The sequence below is a fragment of the Epinephelus lanceolatus genome, chromosome 23 (genome assembly GCF_041903045.1).
Source record: "Epinephelus lanceolatus isolate andai-2023 chromosome 23, ASM4190304v1, whole genome shotgun sequence".
Lineage (NCBI taxonomy): Eukaryota > Metazoa > Chordata > Actinopteri > Perciformes > Serranidae > Epinephelus > Epinephelus lanceolatus.
In genome coordinates, this window is record NC_135756.1 from 18,517,423 (window position 1) to 18,539,612 (window position 22,190).

The window sequence follows — 22,190 nt, forward strand, 5'->3', positions numbered from 1 at the left end:
ATATGCACACCACTGACAGACAACTCATGGTTTACCCCCTTAATGCCTCGTTTCCACATAGCTCTGTGTCAGTGCTGTAGTGGTAGTTGATGAGGTGGTTGTACCACTAGGTAGATAGGTAGGTTACTGATGAGGAAGTGGGCATACTCTCCTATATATTACAATGGCTTTTTAGCTGATAGGTGGGTATACTGTAACTGGATAGAAAAAGAAGTGGGTATACCCCGTATACCTGAGTATACCCTCCACTACACCACTGCTCTGTGTACAAATGCCAGTCAACCTGAAGTCCAGTCATTCCTATGAGAACCTCCAAGTACTGCATAGTGGATCATAATGTTATGTCTTCTAACAAAAGTAGCTACACACGTGACAGACCGACCTCTTCACTTAATTGTCGCCATGTTGTTGATGTCATGGTTCACTTTTACACTGTGATCTGTAGCCTATAGTTTGGCTTTAGCTTCTAACTATCTTTGTCTTTTTAACCTGTTGCTGCTGCTGAGTCAGTTTGACATCCTGGATATATCCTTCAAACACATTTTTTGGGCGTATGAGAACACTTCAAGAGAACTCAGACCCCTCGAAAGCAAAGTGAACTTGCAATTCTGCGGTGCAGTTCACTTAACCTGTGCTTGGTGAACACAAAGCGCTCCAGGGTCACTTTGCTCTTTGCCATTATGTTTAGCCCTCTAGATCACATGTCATTGCACTGGGACACTTAAAAAAAACAGACTAAACCTAGTCTGCCTGTAACGCTTACAAGGACGCAGGACGAGGAGCGGTTTGATCCGTGGAAGATACTGCACGTCTCCAGATGTGGAATGTAGAATACATCTAACAGCAACAGTCTACAGCACACAGATAGGTTCTCCTCCAATTTTAAGTTCATCTGAAAGCGAGGGGCTTCATAACCACACTGCAGTGCCACGCAAAGTGAAAGAAAACTATGTTAATATATATTATATATAGTGTGAACAGAAAAAGGACTGAGGCCCCATCAGAGCTGACGCTGACCAGATAAAGAACTGAGTCCTTTTCAGTTGGTCCACTTTTTGGTTCACTTTAAGAGGACTGAGTTCAGTTTGTTTAAAAGGACTAAATGTGAAAACACCCTAAATTGCCCGTAGGTGTGAATGTGAGTGTGAATGGTTGTCTGTTTTTATGTGTCAGCCCTGTGATAGTCTGTCGACCTGTCAGCTGCGATAGGCTCCAGTCCCCTGCAACCCCTAACAGGATAAGCAGTTATGGAAAATGAATTCATCTTTTTTTGGCCACTTGAAGGCATTGTATTAAGCTCTAAAGAAAATGCTGATGTATCAGCTTGTGTTGGTGTGTTAGTGAGAGCTGTATTCACATACTGGGACAAAGGGATAGATATTTTAGGATACATTATGTCATTAGTATTTCTTAAAGGGACAGATCACCCCAAAATCATGTTGGTGATTGTAATTCAATTGAAAGTTTTCCCACATTAAACTGCTCACAACAAGGTCTGTGGATTATCTTAGGTAACTGGGTCATGATTTCTGGAAAGAGACATTGCTGCTGAGTTATTCCTATGTATTGTTTTTTGCACTTTGAGCACCACAAGCCAAGTGCCATCTAGTTCCATTATATTCAAGAGAAGGCAGACATCTCTACAGCCGATATCTCCAACACTCTGCAATACAAACCAAAACAATCTAGATTAATACACAGCTGCAGATGTATTTTTTAATTGGGGATGAGCTGTCCCTCTCAACACTGGATGTCACTTTGATGAAGTCTTTGTTAAAAGTCTTTTTTTCTTCCTCCTTTTGTGATGTTTAGACCCATCAACACCAACTCATTATTCTTTTTCCCCCCAGTGTGTTAAAACCTCACTTATCAATGCGTAACCTGATATTTAAGTATTAAATATAATTCGGGCTGATTTATAAATGTCAACTCATTAAGACAAAACCCTGTAATTAAAAACAACTGTTCTCATATTAGCGAAAGACACCCTCAAAGCTGTTAACCAAGCCTTTTAGGGATGTGTGAACATGAGTCAACAAGGCCACGTTTTACACTTCCTGATGAGATATAAATAAAGATGTAACATTAAGCCTTTTTTATTTTATTTCTTTTACATATTAAGCTTTCCAAAGTTGGATCAATAATACGCTTAAGAATGAGAGGAGCTCCGACGTCAGCTCTCATCTTGTCTGTCGCACATTATTCTGTAAGCTGTTATAAAAATAAACACACAAGACTGATGCTGGTGTCTGTCAGGACGGTAGGAACACATGCTATAGGCAAATGATATCCCACTTACATTGTTTTACAGTAACCCTGCCATTATTGCAGTCATTAGTCTAAATTATTGACTCATAACGCAGCATTTCTGTGCAGCCATCTCTGGGTTTAGGGTTTAATTTATATGTAAATGCATTTGTACCCTGTGTATTATTTGTCAGCACATCATTTGCTGAAATGAGATGTGGGATGTTTGGTTTGGAGGGATGTTGATTACAACTTAGATGGTTGAACTCCAGAGAATAAGTTCAATTTTCTTTAAGTTGGAATGCGGTTTTTCTCTGGAATAAAAGTAAGATTTCTTTGCTGATTTCTTCTTTGACTTGAAACAAAATGAGTTTATATTATATTTATTCTCACAGTGTTAACCTGCAGAGACAGCCTGGTAATAGGAAAATGCTTTGACAGCAGCAACAGAATGACAAATGTAAGAACAGTTCCAGACATGGAAGTGGAGAGCGCATTGAGTAGAGCCAGTTTTTACTTGTGGTGTCCCTAAAATGAGGGCAGGACAGTAATGTCTCCAACTAAAATATATACATATATTTTGTTTGACATTATGGAAGTTGGTTCGTGTTCTCACAGCAGAATTTGAGAAAGCAGCTCTTGATTGGTCAGAATTTTCATGCAGAAAAAATCCAGGAAGTAAACCAAACGAAGAAGAGTACACTTGCAAGATAAACGTGACACTTTCTAATGTCACAATGGAGGGACAACTACGCAGGTTGATTTTAGCGCTGCTCATCGTGGACTATATTGCTGTCATTGTTCATTTTAGTCAAACCATACAGTTTGAAAACGAGGCGCGGCTCCAACTAGAAAACAATGTTTTGATGCATTGGATGTGCTGAATGTGCATATTAAAGCAGTACAGGAGGAGGCGCACATTGATAATCCTCCAGGACTGTAACAAGCTTGTGTTTAACCCAAACAATGTGTCATGTAACTGCAGCTGGTTCAGATCCAGGTCGAAACACGTTCTCACCACAAATGACTGGCACCAGAGTTTGTTTGTAACTGGACCTAGACCACCTCTTCAAAAAGGTCTCTGTCCGGTTGTTTTGGTGCACACCTGAGTGTGATTGCTGTGTTCACACCTGCCCAAACGAACCGCACTTAAGGGGGCAAATGAACTTAAGTTTGACTGAACTGAACCAAACAAGGCAGGTGTGAAAGCACCTGGCTGAATGGCGCAATCCAGGATCTAGCCAAGTTTCGGCAAATCAAAGGATATTACAGTTCCTGTAATCCTGTTGGAAAGTGATGTGGCACGGAGGTCGTCCACTTTATTTCCAGCCCCTATACAATGACTAGCAAGATGCTAGGTCAGCTGTTGCGATCTTCTCCATCTTTCCTTGATCTTTACTGATGTTTACATTTCAAATCCTCAACCTGGCTGGATGGTAGCTAGCTAGCAGGAGTCGAAGGAATTTTCAGACTGGTAAGTTGATTTCCACATCTGGATAAGTGGCTCACAGTGACACGCCATGACTGTCTAAAGCCAACAACAAAAAGCATAGCCAACAGTTGCAAAATAGACATAAGGGCCTAAATTTAGCACTAACTTAATGAAGCTGACAGAGAGGCGACTGGAAATGTTTGCATACATAATCATCAATTACCCCAACTTAGCCATTTTAACAGACTTTTAACACCCAGCAGTTTAGCGCTAACATCATGCTAACAGTGTAGCCTCATATTGTAACTTCTGGGAGTGCCATTACACAACATTCTTTTAAACTTGCCGGTAACTGTTCAGACACAAAAATCCTGACCCGTTGGGCATTTAAAAACAATCACTTTTAACGGTAAGAAAAACAGTTCTTTGACCTTAAATGTGTTTGCCACTTATTCCACAAGCCTCTCTCCATCACAGGCTGAGGTAAATGGATGACCCTCCAATTTTCACGGCCACAGTTTTGTCTATGGTTGCCTAGAAACAAGGGCTGGCTCAGCTTCTCCACAGGCTCAAACCACCCCACTCTCCCCTATATAATAATAAATGTATAGAACAAGTCAGTAGCTACATGGACATATATCTGTACATAATAATAACACATTATCTTCCAGCTGTAAGGGTGTGAAACAAATATTTCTTTACAGTTTGAACACTCAATCTTATCCTAATTAAGCAATCTTGTATGGCATTATTCCTGGTTTGCAACATAAAGAGTCCCAGGAGGCCGTGATTACACCCAGCTAATCATTAGCAGTCTCAAATATAACTTGTGACAGCCCTGTTGCTGTAGGCAATTAAGGATTTTTGAGAGAAAGGGAGTTCCTCAGAAGTGGGTTTAGAATTTCAAAACAAAGAAAACAAAGTTGTCAAAGCTGCACCAGCTCCATAAAAGATAAAAACAACTGAAGGTCATGGGCAGCCGAGTCTTCACCTAGACTTATTTGGTTATTAAATTCTCATAAACCCACCTGCAAATGAAAATATAATTTCTGATTAAGCACAAGTACAGAGTGAATTATGATGTTCTCTGTGACCTTTAATCAAACTTGAGTTATCAGATTCAGATTATTACAATGCTCTGCTGTCTTTTGGGAGTTAAATCTAACTATGACTTAAGGAATCTGTCTGTCTGTCTGCCTGTCTGTCTGCCTGCCTGCCTGCCTGCCTGTCTGTCTGTCTGCCTGTCTGCCTGCCTGCCTGTCTGTCTGTCTGTCTGTCTGTATGTAAGTGGTTGGGTTAGGGTTTAGGAAAAAAAGAACAGGATTTGGCTTTAGAATCTTACAGGATGCGAACACTGCTCTTTTGGATGAAATTTGTTGTTTGTTGGACCCGTCCGCCCCACTTGGACTTTCACCGCCTTAACTTTCGTTCTTGTCCCACCACGTTTCCCCCTGACACTGCCGTGCACCATTTAACTATAACAGCAACTTGCCGAGTGTCATGCCGACATTAAATGACTCCTTTCTTTCGTTGGTTTCTGATGCAACAAGTCACTGCCCAAGCGCCGGATTTCGACGACTTCGGAGTGAGACCATGCTCTTTATAACCACAGGCGTTGGGTCAATGCAAGTGACTAATTTGGAAGTGTGTGTCTTTCTGATCGCCAGTAGCTGCGACCTTGGTGGATTTTGTGATCTGGGGGCCCCAGGTAAACAACTTCTTGCTTTACTGTTCACCCTAACTGGAAATGTTGGTATTAGTAGTAGGAGAAGAAGTTGTTAGGATTTCAACTTTGCCTTTTATTTCCTGTTTCCCCTTCCTAGTGTTTCATGTTTGTTTTCAGTCTGTCTCTGTGGGTGTGCTGGGCCTGGCCCTCTGGTTCCCTCCTCCTGCCAATCCTCTGTCTACACACCTGAACCACATCTACAATCAAGCCACTGCAGTATAAGCCTTGGCTCAAACATCCAGACTCTGCCAGATCATTCAGTCTCCTCTGTGGTTCAGACATGAAGGCCAACCTCTATTTTCTTTTTTTGGGGGGGGCTTTTTGCCTTTAATAGACAGGATAGTGTGAAACAGGCAGAGAGAGAGTTATGGGAACGACATGTAGCAAAGGGTCGCAAGCCAGAGGGGAAATCGCGACTGCTGCAGCGAGGCGCCGGCACTATCCACTAACCTACCGACGCCCCAACCTCTAGTTTTTGACACTTTTTTGGACATCAGTTCACACTCTGTTCTTTATCTCAGGTTCCCCACATCAGCCTCAACCATAACCCTCCACGTCCAGTCCAGCTGTCGTCTTTTAATCTGCCTGCTCTGCTTCGCCATTCCCTGCCCACTTCAGCCATCATTTCATTCAAGCCTTCAGCTCCACGTCTTCAAACTACAATAAACTGCTTCAAACCATTTGGTTTCTTGGTTGTGTTTGCATTTAGGTCCCAGGTTGAACAGCCACAACAAAAGTACTGCACAGAAAAAGTCCTGCATTCAACTTTTGTCTTAAAGTGACAAGGAAAAGAGCAGCATTAACAACACATTATACTTAAATCTCAACATCAATGTTTCCCTTTTAAAGTAGAAGTAATAGTAAGTAAGTAGTATACTGTTGAGCTGCATAGTTTTTAAGTGGTTGTTGGTTAATTCAAGGTACAATGAGTTAGAACAGCAACATAATTCCATGTTTTATATATGGACACATCAAAATAAATTTAAAGCTGGTGTTCAGGTGTGTTGCTCAGGACCAAAGGAAGTGCAGTGATGACTCTGATGGGTTTTTGTTTGAGCCGTTTCAAAGAAAGCCGCAAGCAGCAATACCACAGGTCAAGAAATCATCTCGTTCTGAACAGGCTTGTGTTTGAACAGGGACTGTACCAGGGGAATTAAAAGACAATATAGACTACTTTAGGTATCTGAACTCTCTGATACCCTTATATATAGCATATAGTACATAAAGCACCAGCAGTTCTAGTTGTTAGTTGGTAGAATTGCTCTTGTCAAACTCAGCAGTGACTTGGCTGACTTGGTGCCGTCTCAGGATTAACTCTGGCCGTTGTCAATCACAAAGGTGCTTAATTGTAACTGTTGAGCACTTTTCATAATGTGGCAAAGTCCAGGTAAGAAATTCTATAAATATAACACAGTTCCAGCTGTCATGTGGAAATTGCAGGAGTAATTCAGATACAATAAGCCTCATTTTTAAAGAGTTCTTCTCTGGGAGTGCACAGTGCAGGGGCTTGTATAATTCTATGGTTTAGGAGTGACAGTTGTGGACTCTGCTCTTGTGTGAACAGGCAGTGCCGAGTGTTTGTCCATGACTCAGAGTCTGGTATGAATAGTCAAAAGCTGGCTGAGCGTGTGCTTGTTATTGTGTGAAAGAGTTTGAAGTGAAATGACAGGTGAACATGCAGGTGGAGGTGGTTTTACAAAAAATATAATTCAACCACTTTAACAATAAGTTCCAAAATGGGTTAAACACCAGTGGGTAAGTGTTAAATACCAGTGGGTATGTGTTAAATACCAGTGGGTAAGTGTTAAATACCAGTGGGTACGTGTTAAACACCAGTGGGTATGTGTTAAATACCAGTGGGTACGTGTTAAACACCAGTGGGTATGTGTTAAACACCAGTGGGTATGTGTTAAACACCAGTGGGCAAGTGTTAAATACCAGTGGGTAAGTGTTAAACACCAGTGGGTAAGTGTTAAATACCAGTGGGCAAGTGTTAAATACCAGTGGGTAAGTGTTAAATACCAGTGGGTACGTGTTAAATACCAGTGGGTACGTGTTAAACACCAGTGGGTAAGTGTTAAACACCAGTGGGCAAGTGTTAAATACCAGTGGGCAAGTGTTAAATACCAGTGGGTAAGTGTTAAACACCAGTGGGCAAGTGTTAAATACCAGTGGGCAAGTGTTAAATACCAGTGGGTAAGTGTTAAACACCAGTGGGCAAGTGTTAAACATCAGTGGGCAAGTGTTAAATACCAGTGGGTAAGTGTTAAACACCAGTGGGCAAGTGTTAAACATCAGTGGGCAAGTGTTAAATACCAGTGGGTAAGTGTTAAACACCAGTGGGTAAGTGTTAAATACCAGTGGGTATGTGTTAAACACCAGTGGGTAAGTGTTAAACACCAGTGGGCAAGTGTTAAATACCAGTGGGCAAGTGTTAAATACCAGTGGGTAAGTGTTAAACACCAGTGGGCAAGTGTTAAATACCAGTGGGCAAGTGTTAAATACCAGTGGGTAAGTGTTAAACACCAGTGGGCAAGTGTTAAACACCAGTGGGCAAGTGTTAAATACCAGTGGGTAAGTGTTAAACACCAGTGGGCAAGTGTTAAACACCAGTGGGCAAGTGTTAAATACCAGTGGGTAAGTGTTAAACACCAGTGGGCAAGTGTTAAATACCAGTGGGTAAGTGTTAAACACCAGTGGGCAAGTGTTAAACACCAGTGGGCAAGTGTTAAATACCAGTGGGTAAGTGTTAAACACCAGTGGGCAAGTGTTAAATACCAGTGGGCAAGTGTTAAATACCAGTGGGTAAGTGTTAAATACCAGTGGGTATGTGTTAAATACCAGTGGGTAAGTGTTAAATACCAGTGGGTAAGTGTTAAACACCAGTGGGCAAGTGTTAAACACCAGTGGGTAAGTGTTAAACACCAGTGGGCAAGTGTTAAACACCAGTGGGCAAGTGTTAAATACCAGTGGGCAAGTGTTAAATACCAGTGGGTAAGTGTTAAATACCAGTGGGTATGTGTTAAATACCAGTGGGCAAGTGTTAAATACCAGTGGGTAAGTGTTAAAAAATCGATGTCTGTATTCATAAATATGTCATCATTGGTGTATTATTACCTCCACAAATAATCGGACTTATTCTCGTAAAAGGAGAATTTCAGATTTGTTTGTACAGTGGGCGGATAAGTCGTTCAGGGGGGTTCCATAATGTTTCACCATCTTGAAAATACATCCGCCAACAAGGGACATATAGCACTACCAGGGAAAAGCCCCGTCTTCCCTGTTTTCGTTGAGAGCCAGGCCAGTGCTGCATGACTGAATGCAATAGATGATTTCAACCTTAGATGGATCTGATTAGGAAAACAAAGTCATGGTTTGGCTCTACTTTAACACAGAAAGCGATCAGTGGCCTCCTGGGTGAAAGTCCAGGGTTTACTGGACTCATCCACCTTCGCTTCCGCATGCCCAAGAGGGACTTTCCAGCTCCTTATATTATTATGTTGTTACCGGCAGTGTTATAAACTGACGCAGTCCAGCAGCATTATAAAATGGCACACCTGTCACAGTGGTTTGATACACTGCTGGCTGGCATTATGAACTCAGGCTGCGAAAGGTGCCTTTTTGTGGCGGTGTCTGGCACCAAAATCACTGACAGAGTGGCCGCATTTGCTGAGTGGGAATAAGAACTGCCGGCTTTTTTGGCTTCATGCGTCACTGAGCAACTTTCACATGAATGAATGGGGCCCACCTTCAATGTACATTTGATGATGCTCGAGGTATCAGGAGGTGAGCCTCTGCCAAAAGAGCAGAAATTCAGCTCCCTATTTAACATGTGGGTGTGGAGATTTTGGAGTTTAAAAACACTTGATGAAGCTGATGACTTGAGTCAGATGTCCAAACAAATGTAACTCAAATTATTACCAAATTTTCCAAATTTGGCAGGAGAAAATGTGAATTTATGCGCTTTTTTTAGCCACTTTTGGTGGCACTAATTCTCCTGCCAGAACTCTGCAGAAGAAGAGGGTGCAATGAGATGACATAATTAAAAGAAGGCCAGTCAAACTTTAGATGTATCATAATAGAGCACAATGGATAATGGAAATAGAGTTTTAAAAACTAATGTTACAGCTATATGCTCTTGGAGTGTTCAAAGCCAAGTGACTCTCCCAACACTCTGAATCAAACACTACGTGATGGATGATTTTTCCCTTTTAAATGGTCACTTTGTAATTCACAGTGGAATTCTCTGCTGTGGCAGCATGTGCAGATGTGCAGTGCAGTGTGTACGCATGGAATAATTGAAGGGCTACAATGAAGTTTTTTTCCCCAGAAATCTGATGGGTGTGATTATTGATACGGACTGTCGGTGATTTACAATAAAGAAAAACCCTCCAACAGCAAACTGCCGCTGCAAAGTAGCCCACTGGCAGTGACCCAACCCTGGCAGTCGGCTGTAATCTGCACTGACTCTGCAGCTGCACCTCCAGCCCTCTTTGATCTCAGACACAGCAAACACTCCGCAGAGCACCTAATGCAAAAGTTGTGGATCTCGTGTGTGCGTCTAATGTGTTTTCTTACAGACATATTCAGAAAAACTGTGCACAACAGCTCATATTTTATAACTGACTGTCACCATAATAATCCCTCACAGCACCGTCAGACAGACAGAGGCTTAAAGGAATTTTAATTACATAAAATAGAAGATGGAAATCAAATCAAGAAGACTATTGAGGAAACAACCAATTGATGTGAAAAATACAAAGCATTAAAAACAGATAAAAGTTGCTCCATTAAATGAAATAAATCAGGGCCAATAAAAGTATGTAAGATAAAAAATCCAATATCTTTACACTGGGCCAGTTTATGCCTAAAATTTAAAATAATAAGCCTCTGCAGAAGACAGAGAATCTATCAAACTGAAATCATCATGGTACACCGAAACTCTCCATCAATACTCAGTGAAATTATTATTATTTTTACAGTGTCATGCCATTGTTCTGACGGCCCAAAATTCCAAAACCTTAGTTATTTGAAAAATGTCCCACTGAACTGAAAGCCCATTTCTCCAACAGCCTGTTATCCCAGAAACAAACACCCGTTGCTCAGAAGTCCTATTTCTCCAAAAATACACACTCCCTGCCATCAGTTTCTCAGCGGCGTTTGAGCCACTGATCCTACCTGTTTTTACAGACCCTTGATGGTGTTTGGTAGCTGCATTTGAAGTATCAAACACAGGTGATTTTTAAACCATATGGAAGTTTTTATTGGACTGTATTATTTGTATACCACACAAGACAACCTGCAAATGTGTACTATGATCCTCAAACATGTCTTTTAACATTTGTGTTGTGTTAAGCCATATCCACAAAAATACAGATTTACTCTGTAAACACGTACTTTAATTTCACATGAAAATGTTACAGGTTTTACAGATGTAAAGAGTTTCACCACAGCAAGTACACATGAAGTCATATTTACGCATTTGTGGATCTGTTTTTTTTTGCATTTGTGGATCGCTTCTTGTGGGTCATGTGATACTTGTGACTTCTTTGCCATTTGCATAGTCGTATAACTATAGTCATTGTAAAGCTTGTGTTGGGCTTTATTGGGAAGTCCAAAAAATCCTCCATAGGACCGTCCATGCTTTTCCAGTGTATCCTGTGTCACCAAACATAGGTGTTTCAGACCAAAAGTGATCTTTTTCTAGCCATAACCAAGTGGTTCTTGTTCTTAAACCCAGCCTTGTCACTGACAAATGTCACATATCTGTGGCTGACAGAAATGTACAATGCAACCTTATTTTCTGGCAAATAGGTTGTCTAATTGCATGGGGTGTATTTTCGTTCAGGACTTTGGAGCAATACGTGTCTGTTTTTGTGATGACAAGATGTCCATGAAATGGGCTTTCGGTCCAGTGTAGCATTTTTTGGACTTAAGCCCAGTTCAGACCAAAGATTTGCAAAGAGATGAGATGAAACAGGCAGCTACTTGCAATGCACGATTCTGTAATGTTCTTAAAGTCTGCTGGTTCACACCAATGCACCTAGATGAGATGGTGTATCATCTCTATGCAACAACTCTCCGTACTTCTGTTCTGATATGAGTGAGGATAGTGATAGTGAGATGCTGGCTACAGCTGCATTTGTAGTGATGAAACGGCAGAAAACATAACATGAGCATCAGATGGACTGTATTCATAATAAATATGCTACAGTAATATCACAGAAAGCAACACCAGTTAGCTAGTTAGTGAGAATGTGTGTGTGTAGGGGGCATTTTCAGCTCAACCCTTTACAGTCCCCCAACTTGGGATCTCTTTCATGATGAGTGGCCCACCAAACCTATTCAGTCACCATACTTTCATACATTTACACACTAAATTATCATTCAACAGTACAATAACACACTACTGCAGGTTTTTCAGTCTGCTCTAATTTAGCTGTAATCAGTCAGGAGTCTCCTCAATCACTGAAGTCATAGTGCACAATATTTGGCACACATGCATTATATTTACTGTGATTCTCTGTGGGAGCTACTGAGCAATAGAAAGGCGTGATATTCTCACCCAGACAAGTAAACATGAAGGGAAGTCTTGCCCGTCGGCAGGCTTCTTTCCTTTCTTCTTTCAACTTTGTTGTCCTGTTTTTTTACAGTGTCTGCAGGGCTCAATATTCAGCGCTCAAATGTAACCTTTTAGATGTCGATAAATGTTGAGGGCTGCCAGATCACAACAGAAAGCAGAGAAGGAAACCGCTGACCTGCTCTTGACCCAAAAGTTGTGAGCCACCTTAGGTCCTGTCAGCAGCTTGCACCCTCACAAAACTTAGCGCACCTTTAACTTCACATTTTACAGCCGGGCGGTCGCTATGAACTACCTTGAAGCCCTATGAAGCAACTTATACGATGAGCTGAACTTAAAAAAAGTCTAAGGGGCTTTCATAATCAATTCCTCATTGTCTCCTCCCTGACATAAAATCGATGGATGGCCCATCATGAAAGCCGGGCTACTGTAATGTCGGGGCACGACACCAAGAGCACTCGATTATCGGCCACCAGGTGAAGGACCTTCGAAGGATTCCTGAAGGATGGAGGTGTTTTTAAACTAAAGCATGAAGGGATGATGAAGCAGCTCAGAACATGGAGCATGCAGTAAGGCTGCATTCACTGTCAGCATGATCTAAGAGGTTTAATTGAAGGTCTTATTTTAGCTTGAACATACCTCCTTTATGTATTTAAAAAGATGTATTTAAATCCAGAGTGTTTTATTGTTTGGATAAAGATGTATTGTTCACGTCTGGGGCAATGTGATTCATGCTGAACTCATAGACTATAAAAATAATGCACACAGTTACTGTGGCTTGTGTCTGTGTCACTCCACAGTTACACCTCCAAAACACTAGTCAACGGTGGGGTTTCTGTGCAGTGCTGTAAAACACACATTAAACACACATTAAACATGGCTTAATAGCAACAATTTCAAACACAAGTACACAAATCAGCTTTACCATAACTCGCAGCATTCACAGACAAACACTTCTCTTTATCTGGACACATTTTCCCCACAGATACAACATGCTAACGTTACTAGCACAAGCCTATGGCATTTTACATTATATAAATTAGCCTAGTGGCTAGCAGACTTTTCCTCTACTCATATGAAGCCAGGGAAACAGCAACATTTAACAAAGGTAATGTTACAAAATTCGGCTCCATGGCCTGTGTATTAACAGGAACTAAGAAACAAGATCATATTTCTCCTGTTTTAGCTTCTCTAGCACTGGCTCCCTGTAAGAGAACGCAGGGTTACTCGTGGTCGCTAAAGTCTCCAAAAGTAGATCAGGAGCCAGAGCCTTCAGCTATCAGGCTCCTCTCCTGTGGAATCATCTTCCTGTTACGGTCCGGGAGGCAGACACCATCTCCACATTTAAGACTAGACTTAAGACTTTCCTCTTTGATAAAGCTTATAGTTAGGGCCGGCTCAGGCTTGCCCTGTACCAGCCCCTAGTTAGGCTGACTTAGGCCTAGTCTGCCGGGGGGACCTCCCTATAATACACGAGCACCTTCTCTCCTTCTCTCTCTCTCTCTCTCTCTCTAACCCTGCCCTTAATGATGCAGAACTTTAGCCTTAATACAATGTAAACAGGTGAGTTATAAAAATATAAATTATATATAAATATAAACATTTCTGCTATAAACTTGGGCATTTTAACATGAAGAGAGAATGAAAACAGCTTGATATTTTAGGTCTAGAGGATCAAATTTCCTGCTTTTCTGTGGGAAAAAGCAGCAACAATTTAAATACAGTTTACTTGTCCAGGTGAGAACTTGACAATTTATATTCTGGTGGAAATAAAAAACTACACTGATGCTCCAAAAAGTAGAAATTTCAGGTTTTGCTGTGCTGTGCCCAGTGTGTCCTTTTAAAATGAGTGTCCTCGTTTCTCAAGATTATTTAAAGACATCACTGTGAACAGTTGTCATTTGCCTTTGACTGAAGAAAATGTCCAGTTGAAAACTGCCACAGTTCTGTGGTTTGGCCTCTAAGGGGACAAACAAACAATCATTTTCCCATCCAAGGCAGGTTGTTTCTGAGATTATGCTAAAGCTCATGTTGCTTTAGGCACTCCATATTACTCATATTATAGACTACACTGTATTTTCTCAATGCTGTGAGCACCAGAAACAAACTCATTTGTATTGTATGAGGGTTTTGGCAGAAATCTCAAACCAGATAATATTTAAACTAGATACCACTAAGTGTGGAAGCCCAAGAGAAAAAGAAATACAGTAAAAGCTATGCATGTTCAACACATTCTCATTCTGACCGACCATGTTACATATTGATAGTTGGTGGTTATGTTTAGCCAACATACACACATGGTTGGATTTAGGATAAAAGAACAGGGTTAGGCTTCACAATGACATGGGAAGCGAACACCTCCCGGGTAAATGTTGGTGGGTGTTGGACCCATCCAACACCTCTCCCACCTGCCCTACTCAGACTTTCACACCCTTAACTTAAGTTGTTGTCTGGCTGCATTTCCCCCCTGACGCCACCAGGTGCTGTTGCACAATAACAGTGACTGGCCGCGTATCATGGACAGCTTTTTGTCGTTGGTGTCTGATGCCAGAAATCACAGCCCAAGTGCTGGTATTCGACAACTTTGGAGTATGACCAAGGTGGCATTCTCAAAATAAAAATACTCATGGTAAATCGAAATTACAAAATACTAAATCCAAATTATAAGTCAAAATATTGACCTTTATTAAACGGGCTGAGTATGAAAATCTGTCTTTGAACCAACAGACCCAATGTTTTGTTCAGGAGGGGCTGTGATTGTCTAACCACATCGCTGCCAAACGACACAGTTGCCCAGCTGCAAGCAACAAAACTAAAAGCCAGAGTGTGCATTACACAGCGACAGTTGGAAGGGTCAACTTTTTCTCCAGGGCATAAAGGGAACCCAGTACAGCGCAGGTACGTGCCTCAGTAACCTCAAGTCTTGAAATCCTTACAGTGTAACGTCTGCAGTCTGTAGATGATAAACCAAATCCATCACTGCAGCTCATGGGGCACATACCAATAACAACTTCTGCAGTCAGGGGTCAGCAACAAAGTATTCTGAAGCAAAACTGGCAGCAAGTCAGACACACACACACAAAACTACAGAAGTACATCATTTCTGCTCAAACACAGACCCACACAGTGACAGAAACAAAGACATTATCAACATGCCAAAGAGGGAGATAGATGTATAACTACCATACAACATTTAGGCCTGTGCCTGACCGCCCAAAGCTGTCAGCTGTTTTCCTTCTTAATCTACAGTAATAGAAAAAGAATAAATCAACACTCCAGAGTGTAGATACTGTGTTTGATTTTTGAGAGGTGAATGTAAAGTGTATTAAAGTAGCTAGATAGCAAGCTACTTAAGTCCCGTTTCCACCAAACACTTTCGGTATGGTACCTTAGGAACCAAAAGTAACCCTTCAGACATGGTACCTAGACCCTTGTGTTTCCACCACTAGGATGCTCTTAAATGTGGGCGGGGTTGTTGTCACTCACTGCTCCGTCCAGCACTCACTGTATTTCTGCAACTCTCCACAGTATGAACAGTGGTTACATGAGCCTCAAAACCAGCCACAACTCAGCCCTGAGCAGAGTGACCGTCCTCTACTGACCAATCAGACTGCAGTGTTCACAGCTCCACCTTTTAGTACCAGATCTGTGTGCTAGGTACCCCAACAGAGGGGGGACCAAAAATGGGGACGGTACGGTTCTTCCTGGGGAGATATATTGTAATATTTACAGTTACAGGTAAGAGGGCTCCAACTTGTATTTCAAACCATGCTAAAGCTGCTTAGCCTCACAAGGCAAAGCTGTGGTTTGTATTCTTTTTAAACGAGTGGTAATTAGTGTTTCAGCCATGAGTGTCTGCAAAGAGGGAATTACCAACCAACCACTGGAAACAAGGCCATAAAACAGGAGAATTCAAATGCATTTACTCCTGTAAGACCCATGCAGAACAACAATTTTGTTTTTTAATCTTTACCCAGCAGGATGAAGAGTCACCGCCACTGCTTGTGATCAATGTCCGCAGGCTGGACTCTGACTGAGGATGTTACACAACTTCCAAGCTGTGTCTGTAACATTTGCAAACCGACCCAGAATGCAACAAAGCCAACTTTTCCACTCTGACTCACACTGAAGTTGCCCAACTGTGCTGGAAGTGTGACTGCAGCCCAAATTGCTCTTTCCACACTTGTGCTGGCTTGTTCCTGAAAAACCACTGGCTCACTTTATTCTTCTCTTAACTGATGGAGTTTGAGCTTGAAAGGTGCCGCTCCACTCCGCTCAGGCTGGTTTGGGTTTACTCAGCCATGTTAAAAAAAATAAGAAATAGAAACAAAAAGCTTTAACAGCCTTTATCCGTCCTCCACGGCTGCTTGTTACCAGACTGTCCCTGACCTGCACAGGGCTCTTGTCACATTTCTCTTTCAGCCCGGTGAAATGGAGTTTGACTCAGGCTGTTCTTGCCCTGAATCCTCCAGGGGCTGTATTAAAAAGGCATCGCAGCAATGTTGACAGGAATACATTTATCGGGATTGTGTCTCCTTTCAACAGGCGGCTGGGGGTGGCGCTGGCTGCCACAGGTCGCCTTGGCTGGCTGGCAGGCTATTTGATCTCCATATCACCTGCACTGGATAGTCCCGCACCAGGCTGGCGCTTCAGACGGAGCCTCGCATCATGCAGGAGATCAGATGGGTGCTGCTTTTTTGTTGTTTTTTTTTTTTTGCTCTTTTTTTTAAAATCATCGAGCACAAAGCTCATTTTTCGGCAAATAAATCCATGAGCAGCAGTTAGTGTTTCTGTTCTCCTCTTGCTTTTTGTCAAGCCTGGCAGTAATTGCCCTGCTGTGAGGGATTCAGAGTATGAATGTAGAAGCTAATGACATTAGTAGCTTCATACTTTCTGCACTCAAATGCTGCGCTGTGTTTTAAAGCGCTGAAAACATCTACGTGGGATGCCATTTTAGCTTTCTGCGTCAATTGACAGCAGTCAGCAGTGGGACATTTCACTCCTCTGTATATCTCTCATGCTTTACAGTACCTGCAAAACCTCATAAAATGTGCAAACGGTTATTGTGACAGTATAACTATCAATCTTTGTTTTTACTGCAAATGAACACCTCTACAAACCCATAGAGAAAATGGGGATTACAGGGTTTGTGGGACTTCAAGTGCCATTCATATGTTAAGGAGTTTCCAGTCCAAGAAACTACCTGCTCCTAAAACCTCCTTTCCTTTTTCTTAAATGTTTCACCACAGCGACAGTGCTCAGTCTTTAACCCTGAACACTGTTCGCTGTTCTACCAATGACATACAGTAGAAGGTGTCAGGCACGTGTCACCGCTAATTTATTCCCTCCTCAAATCCCTCCATCAGCAGACGCTCATAGCTAGGTAACTCAAATGTTAAGGGATATTATGTGCTGTGATGATGGGACAGCGGTGCCACAGTTCCCACGGTCATGGAAAACCTGGAAATCTGGAAAAGTCATAGAATTTGTGAGAAGGTCATGGAATTTTATTTTGTGTAATGAAACTGTTACAGTAATCTTTCATGGATGACCTTTCCCACAATATAACATAACGACAGATGTATTTTTTGTAGCTGTTAACGTAATTCGATGCGTGACGTTTTGTTTCGTTTGTTTCTCCTTCCATGTTCCAGGTATCCACGTTATTCCTGAGGACACGACTGTGGAATTGATTATGGGTGTAATTAGTGAGCTATCGAAAGTCGCAGGAAGCTGGTGAGTCGCATTGACTGTTTATGGTTAGTCCTAATGGCTAATCAACAGCAGTTCTTTTGAAAGTAATTTGTCTTCAGTTTAGCAACTACTGATGTTGCACTGTCCACGTGTGTAACATTACTAACAACCAGACTACAGACAAATTTATACTTCTGTGTTGAATCAACACCATGTCCTGACGTGCACCTCCCCAGAAATGTAACTACAGCTGCGGTGACGCAGACCTCCTGTCTGTTTCTGTAAGCTGAAACCATTTCCCTCAGTGGAAACAAAGCTTTTATTTACTTTAATTTCACAGATAAGAAACAATAATTTGTAAAGACAATAAAGCCTCCACAAAAATAACATTTTAAGTCTTGTGTGTGATTTATCCTGGCTTCATATGAGAAGAGGAAATCTCGTCACTAGGCTAATTTATACAATGTAAAATGCCATAGGCTTGTGCTAATAACGTTAGCATGTTATATTTATTTGGAAACGTGTTTAGTATAAGGCAGTTGTTGTCAGTGAACCTTGTGAGTTTTAACGGAGTCGACTTTCGTAATGTTACCTTTGTTAAATGTTGCTGTTGTCCCTGGTGTCACACAAGTAGAGGGAAAGTCCGCGAGGCACTAGGCTAATTTATACAATGTAAAATGCCATAGGCTTGTGCTAAAAACATTAGCATGTTGTATTTGTGGGGAAAATGTGTCCAGATAAAGACAAGTGTTTGTCTGTGAATGCTGTGAGTTATAGTGAAGCTGATTTGGGTACTTGTGTTTGAAATTGTCTCTGTTAAGCCATGTTTAATGTGTGTTTAATGTGTGTTTAATATTTGTTTTGAATCAAGTAAACTTTACAGTACTTCACAGAAACCCTGCCGCCGACTAGTGATTTGGAGGTGTAACTGCAGAGTGACAGACACACCACCACACAAGTATAAATGCTCACAATGGTGTAGGCTCTGCATAGTATAGGTCCCTTACAGTATAAGTCCCACTTAAGCTAAATTTGTTGCCTTTACAACAGTGTTGAACATGCAACCACAACAAAAAGAGATTTATTCTTGTAACCAAAGGTACAGTTTCCATCGCCTGCCTACATGGACGAATAGGTTGCCATCTGTCTTGTATAATACGGGATCATCCTGTATTAACAAAATGTCCTGTTCCTTACTGAGTCAATACAGGATGTGATTTGTCCCATAATTCTGTGCTCACCCTACTCTGATGCACATGCTTGGAATTACATAAGAAATAATAACAACAGAAGAGTTATGAGAGTGGAGAAGTAATAAATCTGAATTTGCGGGAAAATGACAGGTCTGTCACTCAACGTCAGTACATGATATCCCTGTCGTTCTCTGTCTGACTTCATTCTCAAGCTAGATTAGAAAATTGCCCATTATAAAATTAACTCAGCAGCTTACCTTGAATGATGTGTTTAGTCATGTAGGCTGAGAATGTGTCACTTATTTGCTGTAATTCTTTCATATCATGTAAAATGAGTGCTTAAAGTTATTCATTTAATTCTGACTTTATAATAGTGATTTTACTAAGGTCTGCTGCTAATTTGGGGTCATAAAACATCACATTTATTCACCTTACATTATCGAATGTGTTAGTGTCTGTTTATAAGTCTTATTAGAAATCATAAATCATTTTTTAGAAGGAGTAGATGTTTTACTATAAGCTAGCTCACACTCCGGTAAATTTACCGACACGTTAACGCAGCAAGGCAAACTAAACGCTAACATGCTTGCTTAGAAATAAAAACAAATGCTTTGAAAGATGGCTGTCGGAGATGGCAGAGGTATGATCAAGAGGATTCGCATACCGTTTATGTACTGATTTGCCCATTGTTTGAAGCCCGTGAAGTTAATATGAACATAACCAACTTATAAAAATTAGAAAAGGCTGCTGTCTAATTTTCATACATTGATTAACATTTGGAGTAAAGTATACTGTTCAGTTGTGTTCATCGTGGATATTTTATGATGGGTCCTTGACAAGTCTTGAAAAAGGTCTGGGAACCCTGTGGTGCTAATGGTGGTTACATGTTGAGTCCTTGATAATGATGTGATGTTAAACATTTATAAGAGGTCTATTTGCACAGTCTGACTCATGAAAATCACAAAACAATTAGTTCCATTTCGTACTTCTACTGAAGCCAGTACCCGGTAAAGTAGCACTGCTGAGTTTGTGGAGGACTCTGAGCTGGCTTTGATGGCTCACCAATAGAAACACTGCTTTAATACTTACCTTTATACAGTATAATGAGGAGATAACAGTACAGGGAATTAACATACATTTGAAAAACTCAACGGCAATGTCTCTTTCCAGAAACCATGACCTGGTTACTCAAGACAATCCATAGACCTTGTTGTGAGCAGTTTCATGTAGCAACTATTTTCTTTCTACCACACAACACCTACCAACCGTATCACTGCGCAGAAGGAATCAGGCATCTACTCAGCATGAGATGTAAACATTAATGGCAACCTCCTCGGTTAGCTAGCTCAATAGTGCTGATTGAGCTAGCAGTAGATGCACACTTCCTTCTGTGCATTGATACAGTTGAAGAAAGTAGAAATAAATAGTTTAACTTATATTGCGATTTATTACCTTTTTTTAAACTGCAAATTAAGAAAAAACTTTGTCAACATATGTTTTATGTAATAAGATACATTTTCAGTCTGTTAATCTCATTTCAGTCATTTTCATTGCAGCAAAATGTATTTAGTGAATTGAAAACGCAACTGATTTTATTGTTCTAAAACACTGCAAATAATTCATTTGTATTTGCATTTGCAATATTGATAATTAATATATCAATACAATTAACCACACTATATCAATTTTTTTCCATACTCGCCTCCTACAGACTGTGAAATTTTAGCAGTCATATAAGTTTAGTGCAAGCTACACTGTGCGACATCTAATAAACTTGGGTGCCACATCAAGTTTGATGTATGCAGACGAAAGTATGATGCAATAGCTTCCTGTGGAGGTGGGCGTGGTTAGTAGTCAGATGCAGGGGAGAAGTGTGTGTGTGTGTGTGTGGGGGGGGGGAGGGGGTGGCTCATGAGAGTGTTACCAGGTGAGTTGATTGGCACAGCTGCTGCTGGTTTCTTCTGATTATATCTCTCCCTTTGTCATGCAGTGGTATGCTGGCCCGGGAACTGCCCATTGGTCCGACATCCCATTGTTCCGACCATATTAAACCCATTGTTCCGAAGTCCGTTCCGAAATCATCATGATGCCCTGTGGTTAAGGTCTGGTTAGGTTTAGGCACAAAAACCACTTGGTTAGAGTTAGGAAAAGATCATGGTGTGGGTTAAAATGAAAAAGAAAGTGACAAACTCATAAGCTGTGAGCCTGCTTCGCCTCAAGCCTTTCCCAGCTGACCCAGAGCCGGTCGTGACGCACCATCAAGGCAGAAATACGCCCGCCGGGAGCCGTTCAGCACCGCGGACCGTTGGACTAATGGGATGTTGGACCAATGACATGGACCCCGCTGGCCCTCGGAGGACTGTGGCCCAGACCAAGGAGAAGGACACTGCCTGAGTCTTTGGTTTAAACCTGAGTGGACTGAGAGACATGAGGCACATGGGGAGGGCTGATTTTGTTTTGTGCTGGGCAGTAGTCAATAAAAGTGTTGCATATAGACGGAGTGCTGAATCTGAGCTAGGTTGCTCACTTGGCAGCTGCAACTCTCGCTATTTCCTTCCACGCTTCGTCCTTCTTTAAGTGATCATGGTAAGAGCAGGAGGACGTGTCATGTATGCCACAAGTCAACATGGTTTTCCTCTTTGCTGGAATCCCACACGTTTCTTTTAGTGTGTTTTGCCTCCATGGCGAGCTGCTATCTGTCTGTTTGTTTGGGGTTAGCACCAGTGCGTCATTTCATGCTGCATTTTTATTGGTTGGTTAGTAAACATAGGTCGTAGCAGCAGTCACACAGTGAGATGGTCATCCCAAATTTGATGACCAGGCTGTCTTTGGGCGCCAGACCGTGACAATGACCATCCTTGAACCTTGTAGTACCATTGCCTTAGAGCCATGACCAAAGATATTGCCATGTTTCTTTCACCTTGGTCATCTTTCATCTGGGACAGCCCAAACTTGCACAATGTGTACCAGGCTTTAGAGGAAAAGTTTGCAGTATTGATTTTGGGTTAAACTGTCCCTTTAATTACCCAAAGTATCAGACAAATTGAAAATTTGACCTGATGATGGCGCTGGATGACAAGCTAAAGGATAGCTAATGTTATTACAGTTAATCCTAATGGGGACATGAACGTATGCGGCAAATGTCATAGCAATCCATCCACAGGTTGTTGAGACATTTCAGTGAATAACACAAATGCCAACCTTGTGGGGACACTATGGAAATGTCAGGGGATCTCCAAAGTCATTAAGATTCTGTCTGTATTAAATTTCATCTGATCCAATAGTTGTTGAGATATTTCAGCCCGGACCAAAGTGGTT

General features: G+C 41.5%; 1 long non-coding RNA gene across 1 annotated transcript; it reads left to right on the forward strand.

Annotated features, from left to right (window-relative positions):
* The first annotated feature begins 15,511 nt into the window (after positions 1–15,511).
* On the forward strand, positions 15,512–18,777 carry LOC144461809 (uncharacterized). Its single transcript, XR_013490445.1, has 2 exons — positions 15,512–15,723; positions 17,640–18,777. It is a non-coding gene; the product is annotated as an uncharacterized LOC144461809 (long non-coding RNA).
* Positions 18,778–22,190: the final 3,413 nt, after the last annotated feature.